The following is an 18363-nucleotide window of genomic DNA, read 5'->3' on the forward strand; positions in this document are numbered from 1 at the left end:
CGACACCCCGCCTGAAACCCGCCTGAAACGCCTGGTGGTGCGCATTTGCGTATAAATAGCTGTGATCCTCTTGTTTAATCTCTTCATCTCTGAATTTCAGAAGCCTCTGGTAGCTAGAAGGCAGGATCTGACAACGCAGAGACTCGATTGTCCTGGACATATACAGAAATCTCTGCTACAGCAAGAAACACCATGACACCAGTTGTCAAGGGCTTCTCCTTGAGTTTTGCGGTTGGTTGTAACCAAAAATGACACCACTGGCTTTGAAATCCTGTCTTGCTCCGTAACCAAGCATACCCATAAGCCGTCTATCTTCTTGCCCTCCTTTATTTTGTGCCCTCAACACAAGCAGGCACCGTGGGAGATGCTGGTGTGTGTCCCCTCATCGTTCACCAAGACCAAAGATTATTCTAGCGTCCTGCTGGAAGGAGCAAACTCTGGAAAAGAGTTCTCCTGGATCAGCCCATATCTGAACTGTTCATGGCAGCTGTGCCCTTCAGCTGTGCTTCCTCAGGCTCTCCGTTTTGTTTTTAGGACTATGGTAACTAATTCTGCATTTATAAAGCATCCTCCCCAGCAAGTTCTGCTTCTGCCTGTGAGTGGTACTAGCCTATAAATCTATCCTGAAGAGATGTCTAATTATTTCACTGCTGATGCTAAGCAATGTGGTTTTCATTGTCCTTTTTTTTTTTTTTTAACTCACCTTTCACAATGTACCTCTTTGTTCCGGAGTCATTGATTGCCTTGCCTCACGACACAACGCCCGCAGAGTTACGGCTGAACTCAGCTGGCCTCTAGTTTGCAGAAGCATCATAGGATCAGGCTCACCCTGAGTAACGCAGATGCGAGTGCCACGATAAGAAAAAAAACGAGTGGCAAATGATAAATACTTCTTAAAAGATTAATTGATTTCTGGCCTCTTGACGCCCGGCTCTGCGCAAGCGGTGCTACACAAGGAGGGTCTCTATTTCCAGAGGGTAAAAGTGACTCATGCCACTCTTGGGAACAGAGGACTAGCAGGGGTCTCCCAGCTCCCGCGCTCCCTCCCTGGCACCACCGGCAGTCACCTCACGTAGGTGTGATTAGCCGCTGTGCTGGATTATATAGGTCGCCATGAGCATGGGGGTTTTTCTGTGTAATCAAAGGACTGAATATGAAACACAAGGTAAAGGATTAATCCTCCGTTCTGCGCTGGCATTCAGGTACACGAAAGCGTATTTCTTCAAGTTAGTTTTTATCACGTGGAAAAGGGTAGAGGTGAAAACCGAAAAGCGTCTCTAATGCTAACATCAGAGTGTTACCACAGGAGGACAGGTGCCCACGAGGGGAGACAGGCGTTGGTACAGCTACCCCCTTAAATCAGACAAAACTTTTGTGTGCAGACGAGGTCCGAGTATCTCTGGTAGACTGAGGGGGAACAGTCTTTAGCCCTTTGCTGGAAAGATGATGACGGTGATAGAGCCAGAGTTGTTTGTGGGAGCGTGGAGGTCTGTCGTGTCAGGAAACGTAAAGAGGCAGGGAAAAGGTGTGTTATCTCTTCCGCCACGGGCAGCACGAAACAATCTCAGCACAGACACCACAGCCTCAACGCTGTGTACAAAGGCACACATTTTATAACCGCATACACGGTATCTGACAAACTGTTCACTTTTATTCTAAACTTTCACCATTTAAAACTGTAAACTGCAAAGGAGCAGTGTGTACTACCTGTGTGCCTAAGAAATAAACCTGCTAGGAATCTTTGCTCTTTCGTGATGGACCCATAACAATGAGCTTGAATCAGAAGCACTAGAATAAGGGGAAAGCAAATGCATTTACAGTTGTGGTTTCAAGCTGTGGCTATAATGGATATGGTAATTTGTAATTGCTGGCTACACAACCGAAGTAGTATCATAAAAACGCTTTCAGCTAAAAGCTTCATTAAGTGTGAGCGATGCTTGCCTGAAATTTTGAAGGTTGCAATGCTCTGGTGGGCCAAAGAAATTGGGAATCCTTGCTCTACAGGGAAGCTGTTATTCTGTTACATACATCAATATTTCATTTCTGCTGATGCTTGCTTTCCAGTCACCGCTACTTCTAAAGCAAACATTTTGTTATACATATGGGAACACAAATTTTGAGCTACACACATATGCCCCAGTGGCCACGCAACCGAAATTCAGTAACAAACTGTTGCCTGAGAAGCAGAGCAAACAAAGCCTGGACTCATGTGAGTGTACTTCTCATGGGTGGATACATTCTCCTGTGTTTAATAAAGTGCAGGCTCTGGCTGAAGCTTTCTCCATTCTTGGGGCACTGTAAACATCACTCCCTTGGACTCTCTGGTGTCTCGTGAAGGTTACTCTAATGCCGCAGCCTCTCCCTTATTACAGCATGTGCACACATATACACCCAAAGTGATTGTGTAAGCCTCATTTCCTAGGGAAACTATGCTAAACATATGCCAATAAATTACTTCTTAAGCCCTCACCCTTGCGGCTATACCATGATATCACCCTCTCCACATTACCTCACCCCCATCCACCACCCACATCCTTCATGTCTCCTCCTTTCCCCCCTGCCGTAGGTAGGAAACACCAGCCCTAAGGGATGGGATTGTGATTGCAGCGTTGCGCTGAGGTCAGTGACTGCCCTGCCTCCATTGCACTTTAGGTGACGATTCAAGAAACCAAGTTGTTTGGCAAGTGGCCTTCACGATGGAGCAGTAACCTATCCCACTGAAGAGTAAGACAGCATTATTTGGAGGAATTAGGAAGCAGGGTGTTATTTTTGAATAGCAGGTGTGTAAGGTTGTATCTGAGAAGGCTCAGGTCGTGCGGGACTGGAAGCATCCACATCGTCTTGAGCTATGTGAGCAGTGCCTCCTCACGGACCAGACCTCAGCTCCGCACTGGAGCTTTCCCAGCAGAAACGGGCCAGGACTGCGGGATGTGAGGGGGGGCTTAGAGCAGCGTTACACAAGCAAAGGTGCAGGCATCAGACCTGAATGAACACTGGGATGCTTGCGAGGTTGGTGTGAGAGTCCCCAGGGCTGTCACGCGTGGATCACGCGGACACCTCGCTGCCTTGGGTGAGAACTCAAGCCTGCGGCAACCTTTTCCAGGTGTCCCCTTGACGTGGTGGTGCTGACTTCACATCACCCCCAGAGTGTTCCATGTCCTGACTCCCCCGAGGAGATTTACCAGGACCTTGCTCTCAGCCCGTGCGTGGGGAGTAGCGGGTTGGTAGGAGTGAATAGCGCTTAAGTAAGGAGGCAGCTTCCTACCCCGAATTTTTGGAAGATGCCGGATGACTCTCATTATCCCAGCTTCCTACCTGCAGCGCACCACCCAAACTCTTAAGTCGAAATAGGATGGGCCTCTAGCGTACGTACCCAGCTGGGTGAACTAACTCAGGTCTAAGGCTTCTCTGGCTCAGGGGGAGTAACTCAGGGAGTTACTTTTCTAACCAAAATTCAAACTCAGGTTAGAGGCAACTGTGATTAACCGTGATGTGAGGATACACAGATGGCACGCAGATAACTTAACTGCGCTGTAAAAAAAGAAGATTTATTTCTCACGTCCATATCACTTCCCTGTAGTATGGTCACCTTCCAGCCTGTGCTTTGTTAAATACAGCTATTTTTTTATCTTCTTCTAGCTTTGCTTTTTGCTTCGTTTCCTTGCTCTTGTAATTTTCTTTCTCACTGTGGTTTCTCCATTCCTTGCTCCTGCTCCAGCTGCAGCATTTGTACTAATCATGATTGCTTAAAGCTCTATTTTAGACCTGATGTAGTAAAGTGCTGTACCTTCCCCCTTCTCCGCCCCTAGCAGATGTCTTTATTTTGCAGATTTTCCTGGGGACATTGCTAACCAAAGGGCACACACGTCTGGCACTAGCAGGCTATGTGGTTTGTATAAAATGCATTCTCTAATGGTTAACGCATTTGATGGGCTTTTGGCTATTCCATTAGCTAGAGAAGTAAAATGCCTAAATACCTTTGACAGCCTGGCCCTTAAACTTTACCCTGGCTATCCCTTATTCACGGTGAGGTTTTTAACCTAAGACAAGTTCCCAAGGCGTCATTTCCTCACAGACTTCATCCAGCCCCAGCACCCAGGTGTGATAACCGAGGTAAGCCATTCCCACCAGCAATATCCAAAGCACAGAACTGCATCCGTGTCCAGCCTGCGTAACCATATCCACTTTGCATTTGCCACAGCCTGGCCGAGGGTAACATGCCGTTTTCTTGTAGCCTTTAGCTACACTCAGATCCAAGTCATGGTGCAAGAAAGGAAAATCTGCCTCAAAACCTCAATGTGGAAACAGTCCCTCTATCCTAGAGAGTGTAACGTGCTTCTGTCTCAGCATGTTCCTCCTGCCAGTCCACTGCAGCTGCTGCCAGGCCATGACGCAGCACAGGTAAGTGAAATGCTCCTGCTTTTGACTCTGCTATTGCACATGCCCTTTGTAAAGAGGCTGAGGGCACTGGGCTTGTTTAGCCTGGAGAAGAGACCCTGTTTGGAGCAGGAGGATGGACTACAGATTTCCTGAGGTCCGTTCCAACTGAATTATCCAATGAACTTGTTTGGTCCTACAAGTTTGCTCCAGCCCTCAAACGAAAAGCACTCTCACAAGAGAAGTCCTACCCAGCCAGAAGCAGATTGGTACCATCCCCTGAAAGAGCTCCCTAGGATGCTCCTAGCCCGTGACCAAACAGCTCAGAGTTGACAAACACATTAGCTGTGCTCTGGGGACACGGTCCTGTCAGAATTACTGTGATTCCTTACCTACGATGAGCATGGCTCATGCATCTGGAGCAATAGCTGGCATGAAGGAAACAGGGTTCCTGGGCAGTCCCATGGTCCCTACTGGTACCTACAGGGCTGCCCTCCACCCTCATGTGGAATAAGAGAACAGGACAAGAGGAAATGGCCTCAAGTTGTGCCAGGGGAGGTTCAGGCTGGATATTAGGAAAAATTTCTTTACTGAGAGAGTGGTGAAACACTGGAATAAGCTGCCCAGGGAAGTGGTGGAGTCACCATCGCTGGAGGTGTTCAAGGAACGTGTGGACGTGGCATTGTGGGACATGGTTTAGTGGGCATGGTGGTGTTGGTTGATGGTTGGACTTGATGATCTTACAGGTCTTTTCCAACCATAGTGATTCTGTGATTCTGTGAAGGGCTGTCCTAGCTCCTCCATTGTGTACATGCTGGTTGGTCGCAGAGATTGGTTCATAGAGACTGCCTGGCACATCTACACTGGTGCAGATACTGGCTTAGACAAGCAAGAACCTTATTCCGTCCAAACAAGGCAGTCACTAGCAAGGCACCTGTACCCACATTTATTTTGTGGGGTGCTTGCCTACGTACTACTGCCACAGCTCGTTGGAGTTTGACCTCAGAAAGCCCCTCAGAGAGGTCTAATAATGCAATGGGCAACTGCAGGAGGCTGGCAAAATAAGCCTTGGGATCGGCATCAAGGTAAGGTGAGTCGTCCATTGTACAGGCAGTTGAATGGGCCCGTATGGTTCCTAAGATGGATTTTCTAGTGGATTTTCTGGTTTTTCTAACACTACGTCGTAAACCAGCACGCAGGTACATACTGCCATGGAGACACACTTCTAGGTGGAGTCCTGACTCGCCTCCACACTTCCTAATGTTGCATGCACTTCACAGCGCATGCTGTTAAATAGGACATTATTCTCCTCTGTAAGTGAGGAAACAATCATCACTTCTTTCCACTCCCTTCCCCACTATCTCCCTCATTTTGCAGATAAGTAAACTGAGAAGTTGCTAAGTTCACTTCTGGTAGAGTCAAACCCGGGGCTTTCCTGTGGCAGGCTGAAATTCCAGCTACTTTGTCTTTCTGCATCATTGAGCTACAGTGATGTACTTGGCTCTGCCACGTTCCATACAATGAGCCCAGGCACCCCATCCCCAACACGCTATTGCTGCGGAGCGAGCAGTTGTCCGCCACCGGCAAATCCCAATTCACACAATTAAGAGCACTTTCTCCATTAGCTAAAACAGTAGGGGGTTTGTCCTCATGAATGTAGCGGGAAATCAACCCAGGATGTCTTGAGCTCGGGCACAGGCCATTATAATCTATCAATTATATTGCAACTTGCAACAAAACACAAGTGTTCCACATGCCACTCAACTTGTCTCACCTCTCAATCGCTGCTGTCATGCAGGGGCAAGCTTAACATTTGACTGAAATACCCAGCAAAATTCCCCAAAGGGGTGCTAATGCCTGCCATCCTGCTGTAAAGAAGCAGGCTCTCTCTTTCTTCACCAACGAAAGGTCATCACTTGCGGCTTGGCTGCGGGACCCACAGCTCTTGACTACCAAGTCAGAGAGCCAAGCACCAGAAGAGCCAGAGGGCATTTCAAGGGGACGCGTTGACTAGCCCCCTTCCCACGCTCTCTCAGCTTTGCCCTTCTCCCTTCCCTGCAGCATTTGAACCCTCCCTCAAGCACTGCTTGCAGCCAAAGCTGAAGAGTTGTTCCAGCGCTGGGCAGAGGAGGTGCTGTGGAAGAGTCCCATGAGGAGGATGCTTCAGAGCATGTTGAAAAAGCATCTGCTGGTGGGGGCAGATTGGTCAGGGAAATCAGCTTCTTCAAACTAAGGATGCTGGCAATAAAGGTCTGTCAGATCTCCCACAGCTGAGGCAACAGGGCTGGGTTGCACCTGGATTAATAGGAGCATCACAGGAAATACTGGGATATGTGGAGCCAGCCTCTATTTGGGAAGGGAGGGCATGGACACAGAGCTAATGAGCCTGGTGAGATGGTGGGGGAATTTCATGTAGGGGCTTTTGTGTGCCTCAGCACCGTGCGATCCATCTATGACAGATGGGAGCTCAGAGACCTCTGAGGTGATGCTCTGCAGAGCAGCTCTGCCTGGGGATGTCTCCTAACCTGCGTAACCTGTCCACAGCTGTGTGATGATGGAAACTGAGTGCACCTCAAGATGCCACCAATCCATTCAAACAATTGCCGGAGCAGATTCTGGCTCTCAACACTGTTACAGGACTGTTGGAGTGCATCTCAAACTCACTTCCCATAGCTACCTACTCCTTACCGTTATGTTATATATATAAAAAAATTCTCATGGACTGTGCAGGTCAAGTGTATGGTTCAGAGGACAGAAGTTCCTGGGTCCTCCCACCCACACTCCGAATAATTTTGCTAGCTATTTCTCATCCTCCGAGGACAGGCAACCCGCTAGCAGAGAACATGCTCAGACAGACACACTTAGCCATTTGTCCCAGCCCTTGGCAGAGCCTGGGATGCTTTCTAGAAGGCGTTCAGGAATTCTGCTGCCCAAAATTTGTTTGAGTTGTGTGCGTCGTGCCTGGGTCAGTGGGTGCTGGGTGTGGAACAGCAGCTCTGTGAGTCACCAGGGGTCAGCGAGACCAGGAGGACTGTTGCAATGTTCAGCACACAAATTTGGGATGGCTGTTCTGGTGGTCTGTGAGAAAGCTTGGGAGTTGGCAATGTAAGTTTGGACAGCTGATCTAGGACACGAACATTAGCTCAGGGACTCTTATAAAATGAGAAACTGTGCTGTTAAGCAAGAAAATGTGCAATGCGTTAGTAAACACAGCTCACCCTAGAGACTAGCTCTTGTCATTGCTTAGCAATGCTATGAAATCATAGGTTCCCCTCCCAGCCCCGGGCTAGGTGGTGGAAACCAAAGGCTTTTAGTTTTCCCCCATACAGAGGTGCAATGACTGTCTTCAGCCGGAGCTATCATTCCCTTGGAGGTGCTAAGCACCCTCAGCTCCACCACAGAGGCTGGCAAGTGCAGTTGCTGAGCACCTGCAAACCACACTGTTGCATTAGGTTCTAAGTATGGAGAAAGCGTCTGACCTTAGACATCCATATTTGAACACATTGGCCTTTAATTGCTGCGGCCAAGCTGCCCCAGTGGGTCAGGATTTATGCCAGACCTTTTACGTGTGAGAAGAGGATAAATAGCTGTAAACAAAGCCAATCCAAAGGAAAAGGTCACTGCTTTCAACCTGTGTGAGAGAAAGCTTTTGGATTGGAAATGTTGGTGACAGGAGGCAAAGTGGATAAAAAGCTGTGATTGCAAACTGGACAAGTTGTCCCGGGAGAATGGAAACTGGATGAGCGGGGAGGGGGAGCCAGGATGTCGTACTCACTACTCTGGGCCAGTGCAGTGCTGCAGAGACCACCAAGCTGCCTTAGATGGCACGGCAAGGGAGATGAGAGACACCTTTCTGGCAGCACAACAGACTGGAAGAGATGAGCAAAGCAAGCCATGAGCAAAAGGAAAGGATGAAAGCACCATCAGAGGGCTTGGAAAGGGGGACAGGCAGGTTCCAGCTGAATGGCACAGATTCGGAGGGGCCTGCCTGGTGCTGGGAGGCTGAGGGAGGGGACAGATTCGCCGTGGAAGTGTGGCATCTCCTTCTCAAATCCCATCTGGACAACTGACGCTCACAAGTTCATTGACTTTAACACTAGAGCAGTCCCACCTTTAGAAATGGAGTCTGTTCACTGGAGCTGAACCTTTGACTCCGTTTAAATGTCTACGTCCATGAGTTCCCATAGCAAGAAGTGCAGCCATTTAGCAGTAGCTTTGTTAGACCCCAAAATGCTGAATAAAAATCTCTCCACTGAATCCAGACATCCAATATCTTTCACAAGCTTGCATCTATCTGCATTTAGCCAGGTATAAGTTCATCTGCTCCAGACAACACACTTGGCTTAGCAGTTTTGGCTCCTGTCAGTACCTGTGCTGGTTCTCAGTCCCAGTTTGGTGGAAGATGCTTGCCAGGCAGGTGGCACACCGGGTTTGGATGGAGCCATGCTTTGTAACTCTGGCCCCATGCAAAGCTGTACATGATGTACACAAGATCTGGCCAGAAGCTCTGGGTGGGGGTGTTAGAGGCCTCTCCCACCATCCCACTCCCCAGGAAATGCAAACCTGGCAATGGCCTGGCTCTGAGTTAGTGCCGAGCCTGGAAATGACAAATTAACATAAGCTGTGAATTTACATACTTTTCAGCCATTTATGGCCTTGTCTGAGCCTAAATAAAAGCCATGGTCCCTGGAAAATTCGGGCCCATTTGTCAGTGAGGCATTCCAGAGAAAACATCACGTGTTCGTTTAATGAAGTGAAATAAGATCTTTGTTCTGCATGCTTTCCCCCGCCCCCCTCCCCTTTTTCTGAATGAGGCAGTTTTGTCCGGGGATTACAAGCCAATGTTCCAATCCCTCACAGACGTTTCCCATTATCAGAGCTGCCTCTTGTCCTCCAAATCATTTTCCACAGGACTCCTGTAACTTAGGCTGGGAAATGAAGCCAAGAGCTCAGAAGAAAGGACCCTATTCCAGGCTGCTGACAAGACTCAAAAATGCTGTGGGGTGTTGCTGCGACCACCCAGCTTGAAGCATCTTCAGCAGGACAGCAGCTGAAAAAGATGCTCGAGGTGGGAGGAGGCTCACTGTACTATACAGCCGTTTAAACAGCTTGGTAAATTAACTTTGATGAGGTATAATCACACTGTGAAGAACTGGCTACAGAGACTGGTGGTAGACAACTGTGACTGACGATTAACTCTGCAGCGTACAGCACAAAGGGCCTTTGTGTTGCACCTTTGAGACCTACTCATATTTTGTGAGATCCCCCTGTCTGGGGATCAAATTGCCCCTGTTGTAGAAAACTACCAAAGGGGGTTGGAGAAAGGGAAGGAAAACTCAAGTGACGCTTTCTGTTTGGATTCCTCTTTCCCCCCCTCAAAGCATCATCCCCTGCTGGGGGGAACTACATGTATGGAGCTTGGAGCTGGACCACCTACTTACTGCACAGACCTAAGCAAGTCCCTTCGTGCAAACAGAAACCAGTTACTGGAATGGCATCAGGGTCTGCTCTGTAGACTCCCCATCCCATCAAGCTCAGCTGCAGAGGAGGTCACCAAGCCTGGAGGGCCCATCTGAAGAACCCACGAAGCCCCTTTCTGCATCCTCACATAACTTTGCCATTCTGGTCCTGAGAGTCTTCTGCTGAAGTTTCTCCAAACATCATGATCTCATTTGCCTTGAGAAGGAAAGTCTGCAATGCCTTATTTCATGTTTGCAAGAAAGCTAAGGAGCTACTAGATGAGAACCATCCAGAAATGAAATTAGGTTCCCTACAGCACATACTTAGGGCCCCTTCTAGCCAACTCAGCTCTAGGAACTGAAATAAAGCTACAGCAGAGATCTTAAACAGATACTCACAACCACATCTTATATTGCTGCAAGATTTGCCAGGACTCATCTGTTAGCACCCTCCTCAGGAAGGAGTGGGGCTCTGTTGCTTCATGAGCAAGGGCTGCTCTAGGACAAGGGAGGTCTGGGCAGAGTTATACTATTCCCAATGCTATGATGTTTTGCATTTTATCAGGCTATTCTGGGAAGCAAAAGGCATAGGCAGGCTTCGTTTCCAGGATCAGACCTCACGACCCCTACCTTCTGGACCGGACCTCATTTCAACTAGCTTGATGAGTTTGACTTATTCTCACTCGCAAGCCTCATGATTTCAACAAAAGTGTTGGAAAATTCCTCATCTCTCCCTTTTCGCCACCCTAAGCCTAGCAGCATGTCTCACCAACTCCGGGTAAATGCTCCAAGCACCTGGTTAGATGGTGAAAGACGGAGAGCAACTACTTCCTTGGCAGCTCTTTGCAGAGCTGAACTGACTATCGAAGTGAAGGGGATGTGATCTGAGCACCTCTGCCAGGCTGGGCCTCCATGGGGATTTGGGCAGTCCTGCAGAATCACAGAAATGCCGGCTTGGAAGGGACCTCAGTGGTCATATAGTTCAGCCTCCTACCTGGAGCAGGGCTATTGCCAACACGCATTTAGTTGACCATGCCTCTGTCTAGCCAAGTCTTGAAAATCTCTGCAGATGGGGACTCCACCACCTCTCTGGGCACATGTTCCAGTGCCGCACCACTGTCCCAGTGAAGCCTTTAGTGTTTTCCTGTCCTCCCTAAACTTACCCTCACCCCCTCCTATGTCCCCAGACATGGAGGTTCCTCAACATTCGTAGGGGTCTCCATACGTAGGAGGTCAGTGACCTGAAATGGAGCTGTTGACTGATCTGAGAAACTTCCTGGACCTGGATGGATCTTGGCCACAGATGACCTGAGTCACTGCCAGGGACTGACATTATAGTCTACTCAACATCAGGAATTAGCTTGAATTTAGGCTATGGCTCCAAATTAGGAGTTATGGTCGTTATATAGTTTTGTATTCAGGCATTAATAGTGTAAACTTGCTACAAACCTAAAAATAACCTAAAATGCTGACTGGAAATACATAACTAACTACATTAATTCTTTTCTACAAATTCCTTCATTTGCATTTCTTTCATTAATAGTAGGTAAATATGCATTTGGCTGCACAGAGCCACCTCCTGTTCCTGTTCATCTGGTCTGATCAGGGATAAGGTTGGTTAAAGGCCTCTTTTCTTTTTTTTTTTTTCGTTTGAGCGCAGATACAGCAACAGTAGGAAAACATGGCAAATTTATCTAAGACTAATGGTATACTGCTTCACGTAACTGAATCACTCTCCCCTTTGGGGGTCATATCTTGTTCTTCCTTTTATTACAAACATAATACTGTAATGGTAAAGTAAACAAAATTAAAAGCAACTTAGTTACATTGTTCGGTCAGAGCAAAGATCAGACATTTTCCCCAAAGCAACGGTGATTTTTCCTTGGCTGCCAAGAAACGCTGCCCGAGTGAAATCTGTTCTGAACAAATGAGACACTCTGGTAAGAAGGCAATAGATCATTTGTCAGTTCACACATGTTTAAGGAGAGATACGGGACACCCAAGAAGACGTATCAGCTTTTGCAACTGAGAAGCAAGAGCAGGCAAGAGGGAAAAAAGGGGAAAAACAAAAGGAAATACTGATGTTTGAAAAAAAACATGACAGAACTGAGGCAGATAAACTGGAAGAATTCGAATCTGGAGGGATGCATCAGAGAGTGCAAAGACAGGACAGGTAGTGCAAGCCATGGAAAGGAAAGAACTGAAAAAAAAATTATCTTTCCTTTAGTGGGACGGCGATACCTAGTGAAGTAAGATGGTAGTTAACAGAACTAGATTACATGACCCACCTGCTTGGGATGTCTTCCTTTTTAAAAAAAAGTCTTTCTTTACATTTCAATGGTTTTTAGTCACTGGTCCATGTACAAAAGTTCAGGGTTGGGGACTTCCTATCCTTTGAGGTTGCACAGTGCATAGGCAGGAGAGCCATGCTGATAACGACAGAGCTCCATAAGGCATAGCCTGGAGGTACAGCCCTTGCAAAGCCGATTGCAGAGCACCTTCCACCGCAGCTCCGAGCTAGAAACTGCCTCCCACATTTTGGGAGGACACCTCTGACAACACATTGCTGAGATGGTACAAGGGCGGGGGTCACAGGCGCTTTTCCTTCTGGGCAGAGCCTCAGGTTCTGTAAATCTCAGGAACGCTGGACAACATGGAGAGCAAGACAGCAGAGGGCACACTGCAATCGCTGCAGGTACGGGTGGACTCCAGAGGAGCCCGTGGTTTGACCATACAGTAAGCACACACAGATGTCTCCTGATGTACCTGTTCAGAGAAGAAGATGAGTGTGTCACTCAGAGGAGACAGACATCAGCCCACAAAAAGGGGGAGGGAAGAGAAAGGGAAGTCAGGAGCAGGGGTGTCCTAGCTGAGGTGATGGTGCACGGGCTGGCAGAGACCATGTATGGAGCCTCTGAAGAGCAACTGGTGTGAGGGGGTCACTCGTGGTTTCATTGCGATGCAAGGGACAATCTGAAATAACCTTCCAAGTCCCGATGGTTCAAAGCATTTCAGCTTGGCAAGACTCTCATCTGTCCCATCTTTCAAAACAGTAACATAAAAAAACCCCAAAACCAACAACAACAACAACAACCGCCCCCACCGTGGTATCAGATGGACACCCACCAAGAACACCGGTGAGGCTGGAGCCTGTACCAAAGGGGAGTGACAGCCTCTGTAAATGGCCCAGCAGGAGGAGGGAATGCTGCCCGTGAGCTGCCAGCACGTCCCACCGAGGCTGGTGGGCAGCAGATGGGTGGCTGCTGCCCAGCCACTCCCGGTGACAGTGTGACCCAGCCCTAGCTTCCCAGCCTGATTCCTTCATTCCTACCTTGCCCCGGTCCTTCCTGTACCCAGGGCTGCCTTCTCATCCCAGTCCCCTTTTCTCTCCGGTCACCACCTCCACTCCTCAGAACTGCTTCCTGCTTGCTTTCTCCACTTGGTCCCCAAAGCACCTGCCTACCTTCAGCTTTGAGGCTCAGTCTCCTTCCTCTTCTCCCCGGCACTCCCCCAGACATCCATCTCCCACTCCCAGGTTCCCTCCTCCAGCTCCTTGTCCAGTCACCCACCTCCCAGACTCTTTCCCCAGGCTCTCCAGAGCCCCTCCACCTCAGCTGCTTCTGGCTGTGTCTCCCCGCTCCCAGTCTGATCTCCCCCAATAGTCCAGATCCTACTGTTCCCGTCCTACATAGCCCCAGTCACCCTTTGCCACCCGCCTTTGTCACCGCCTTCTCCCCGTTTCAGGTCCAGGAGGCTTGTCCCAATACAAGCCCTTTTCTTCCCATCTGGTCCTTGCCACTCTGTTCTGCATTGCAGGTAAGTGCCTTTCCTTCTGCATTGCAGGTAAATGCCTTTCCTTCTCCTGTTTGGGCAACTGGCAAAGGCATCAGAAGAGCACAGAAATAACAAGGATCCCTGCCTCCAGCTGGGAATCAAACGGGCAAACTTGTCCACCCTGTGAAGAAACTCATGCTGCTGCTGTCACCCAAACCTGTGAAGATGAGAGCTGGTACCCGTGCACCCACCCAGCGCGCGGGAAGTGTACAGGCCATCTCAGCTGATGTGATGACACGGAGAGATGGATGTTGTGTTCCTCCTCAGACACAGCTCCAGTTTACCTTCTCATGGTTGATTATCTTTCAAACAAAAGTACTGCTCTGTAGTGGAAATGCCTCATTTTAGTGTTTGTGTATGGAAACATAATAAAGCAAAGCCCAGACAACCAACTTTGTATCCTTGGGAAAAGCAATAGATGATCTGCGGAGAAACGTACCTCCTCGGGTCATTTCCTGACGGGAGGTGGGAAACGCCGTGAAACCTGGTGGCTACAGTCTTGCGTTCCTAATAATGGTATGTAACATCAACTGACCTTCCTGACGGACAGGTAAGGTTGCACCAAAGCTTCCCATCATTTCACAGCCTTTCAAGTGCAGAAAACACAAGCTAAAGCCATTTGTTTCCCTTTCCACACTGCTGGCAAGGCTGATCTCAGGAAAATGAAGGCAGAAGGAAGTGGGCTGGAGCTGGGAAGGCTGAGTACAGCAGGAGGTAGAAAAAAGTTGTGCCTAAAGAGTTTGGCTAAGGCTGGGACAAGGGAAAGGAAGAGAAGGAGGGGACAGACGTTTTTGGGGAACATACTGGACTCCATCTGAAAAAATAACTGCTACTTCTGCACCGTAACAGCCTTTTGGACCATTTTCTGCAAAAGAAAAAACATTCCAACGGGCACATTTTTTTCTTTCCTTAGAAATCTGACTGTTGGTAGAGCCAACAAGACAATCCCTCTCTTACAGCATATTACAAAACCCTGTCAGGTCCCGGCTGCCAAACATTCACCGTTTGTTTGTACTGAAATTTTCCATTCTTGCTCTCCATCTCAGACATGTATTTCCTTTTAAGTTCTTACAGAAATAGCATCCTTGCTTTTTGAAAAGAGGCTTGGGAAAAGAATAGTTATAACAGTGCAGACTTGTTTTTCGAACCATTCCAGAAAGGAGTAGAAATTCAGGGAGGTGAAGCAAGAACTTTAGATGAGAGAGAGGAGCCACCCCCTTCATTTTTTTCTTTTAGATCCTCGGCTGACCACATCAGACCCCTCAGGAAACTGGGTTTGGATTTATCAGCATAAATACCAACCAGTCTTTCTGGGCTACAGCTATCTGGTTGCTGTGGCCAACTGGTAGAAATAACCAGAGGACTCTGGCTTGAAAACTGGATCCTGATTCCTTTGATTTTACAGAGGAGTTCACACTCCTAAATCTTGGCAGCCTGGCACATTCCTTAAGATGAAGTAAAAAAAGCTCCTCCCCAACCCTTTTGTGACTTTCCTTTTTCTTGTGATACTTGCAGCGTTGCAGCAAGACTATGAGATTTGTTGGGGTACATAAGCCAGGGAGAGAAAGAGGAGTGTTTTTTTTTTAACGTGGTCTCATGAAAATCTGTTCAGATTTTGCGTTGAAGTACAAAATGTCACAAATTTCCATTACCCATCTGTGACTGGGATTGGACAGCTTGTGGTTCTGGCCGCTTGCCAGAACTCCCTGACAGTTTTACTGCCATGTGCAAGTCCTGGCCCTGTGTCCTGCTCTCCCACTTTCCAGAGAGCTTTGGTCCAGCTGATCTTTTGCCAGCAGAGAAGATGTGGCTGATGTCTAGGTGTGCGCGTATTTCTCCTCCACCAAAATGAAGTGTTGGATTACTAGAACATTGGCCCATAGTATCCTTGTAGCCAACGTGGGGTGGCATGGACTGGACTACAGAGTGAAAACCAGGCTGGACAGATGAGCTCAAAGTGGAGACGTCAACATTCCAAAGTCTAATAGGAAGCCAGTTACAAGTAACATTCCTCAGGGGGTCAATACAGGGACCAATACCATTTAACATCCTAATCTACAGGAGGAGAAAGAGGCAGAGGACATCTTAAAGAGTTCACAGATTATGTAAAACTCGGAGAAGTGGTGGGTATGCTGGAGGGCTGCGCTGCCATTCAGAAGGACCTAAATAAACTGGAGAAGTGGGCTGGCAGAAGCCCCATGAAGTTCAACAATGACAAATGCAAAGTTTTGCACTGCTTGCAAAGCTCCCGTTCCCAGCGCAGGCTGGCTGCTGACTGTCTAGAAAACACCTTTGCAGAAAAAGGCCTTAGTTTCCCAGAAGACTACTAGTTGAACAAAACTCAGAAGTGCATGTAGGCGACATGCAAACCGGACTGCAGAAGCAAGAGAGCAAGCCACAGGAAGGGGTTATTTCCCTTTATTCAACACTCATGAGGCTGCATCTGGAGCACTGTTTCCAGTTCCGGTCTTCCCAGGGCATGGGTGATAGTGATCTACTGAATGGGGTCCACCAAGAAGATCAGGGATCAGGGATCCAGAGCACATCATGTATAAGGAGAAGCTGAGGGACCTGGGTTTGTTCATCCTGGAGAACAGAAGGTGTGTTCATTCTGGAGAAGAGGCAGCTTACTTGCTGACTTTGACTAAAGGGAGGGTTATGAGAGAGTCAGACTCTACACAGAAGTCCAAGTTGAAGGACATAGGTTGCAGCAACGGAAATTCCAAGTAGATTCAACAAAAAAAAAAAGTCCCAATGGATTTTTTTTTGGCAGGGCAAAGTGGTTCAGCACTGGAATAGGTGTGTAGAGATATTGGGGAATCTCCTCCCTTGGAGATTTTAGGATTCATCTGGCCCTGAGCAACCTTATCTAACTTTAGAATTAGCCCTGCTGGGAGTGGGGGGTTGGATTAGAGACCTCCAGAGGTCTCCTCCCACCCACATTGTTCTCTGATTCTAAATACATGCAACTGTATGACCTCACAAACAACAGGACTGAGATTTGCTGAAACAGCCAGACTTTTACAGCTGAGGTTTGGCCAGGGTGGGAGACTGGCACATGGCTACAGTTGAGTAACCCATAACTCAAAGCCACAAAACTTCACTCAGCTCCTGCTGTCCTAAGCATTTAACTTGTACTTTATTAAAGCACCTTGATTTGCAGAAAGTAAGCATAGAGCATTCGTTCCTTCTGCTGCTAGTTTGTGCTACATCCTGGACCAGTGCTGCTCTGCATGGTCACCTGTCTGCCATGAGTCGATCACAGAATCACAGAATCACTAAGGTTGGAAAAGACCTGTAAGATCATCAAGTCCAACCTTAAAAAAAAAAAAAAAAAAAACCAAACAAACAAAAACAAAAAAAACCACCACCACAAAAAGCCAAACCACAACACACCAAAAACCAACCCACCCAACACCACACAGCACCATGTCCATCAAGCTACATTCCACAATGCCACATCCACACGCTCCTTGAATACCTCCAGGGAGGGTGACTCCACCACCTCCCTGGGCAGTCTATTCCAATGTTTCACTACTCTCTCAGTAAAGAACTTTTTCCTAATATCCAGCCTGAACCTCCCCTGGCACAACTTGAGGATGTTTCCTCTTGTCCTGTCGCTGGTCACTTGGGAGAAGAGACCAACACCCACCTCACCACAACCCCCTTTCAGGTAGTTGTAGAGAGCGATAAGGTCTCCCCTCAGCCTCCTCTTCTCCAGGCTAAACAACCCCAGTTCCCTCAGCCGCTCCTCATAAGACTTGTGCTCCAGACCCCTCACCAGCTTTGTCGCCCTTCTCTGGACACGCTCCAGCACCTCAATGTCCTTCTTGGAGTGAGGGACCCAAAACTGAACACAGTATTCGAGGTGCGGCCTCACCAGTGCTGAGTACAGGGGCACGATCACCTCCCTGCTCCTGCTGGCCACACCATTTCTGATACAGGCCAGGATGCCGTTGGCCTTCTTGGCCACCTGGGCACACTGCTGGCTCATCTTCAGCCGGCTGTCAATCAACACCCCCAGGTCCTTTTCTGCAGGGGAGCTTTCCAGCCACTCATCCCCAAGCCTGTAGCATTGCATGGGGTTGTTGTGGCCAAAGTGTAGGACCCGGCACTTGGCCTTATTGAACTTCATCCGGTTGGCCTCAGCCCATCGATCCAGCCTGTCCAGATCCCTCACTGGGTCTCACAACTATTCTTGCTGGAGGCAGCTGAACAGAGTCACCTCATGGTTTATAACCTGGGGCAGTTAGTGCATGTTCCCAGACTCATCCCCCTTGTGTGACACCAGTTCCGGGGATGTGGACCCTCTTGCCCACCAACTCGGACCCCTAAAACTAGTACCTGAGACATCTGAGGTCCCCCCCAGTCATGTAACCCCACTCTCTGGGAGCTCAGCCTGTAGATAACTGTCGGCTAAACCTTTCACAGGGTTCAAAGACAGTGCAGCAGGACTGAAAGCAACACAAGTTTCACAAAGGAATTCCTTAATCTCACTAAACAGCTTACATCCCTCAATGTCCTAAAATGCTCAAACTACAGACCTTTGAAAACAACAAAAGCCCCATGAGGTACTGTTTTTTTTGGTGAGCCTGGCACTTCAGAAGGGGCCAGGACTGAGTTGTCTTTTGCAAATGCATATTGGATGTGATGTTGGGTAGCCCACCTTTAAAATAAGCTCTCTTTTCTCCTC

This window comes from Gavia stellata, chromosome 1 (assembly GCF_030936135.1).
Source record: "Gavia stellata isolate bGavSte3 chromosome 1, bGavSte3.hap2, whole genome shotgun sequence".
NCBI lineage: Eukaryota > Metazoa > Chordata > Aves > Gaviiformes > Gaviidae > Gavia > Gavia stellata.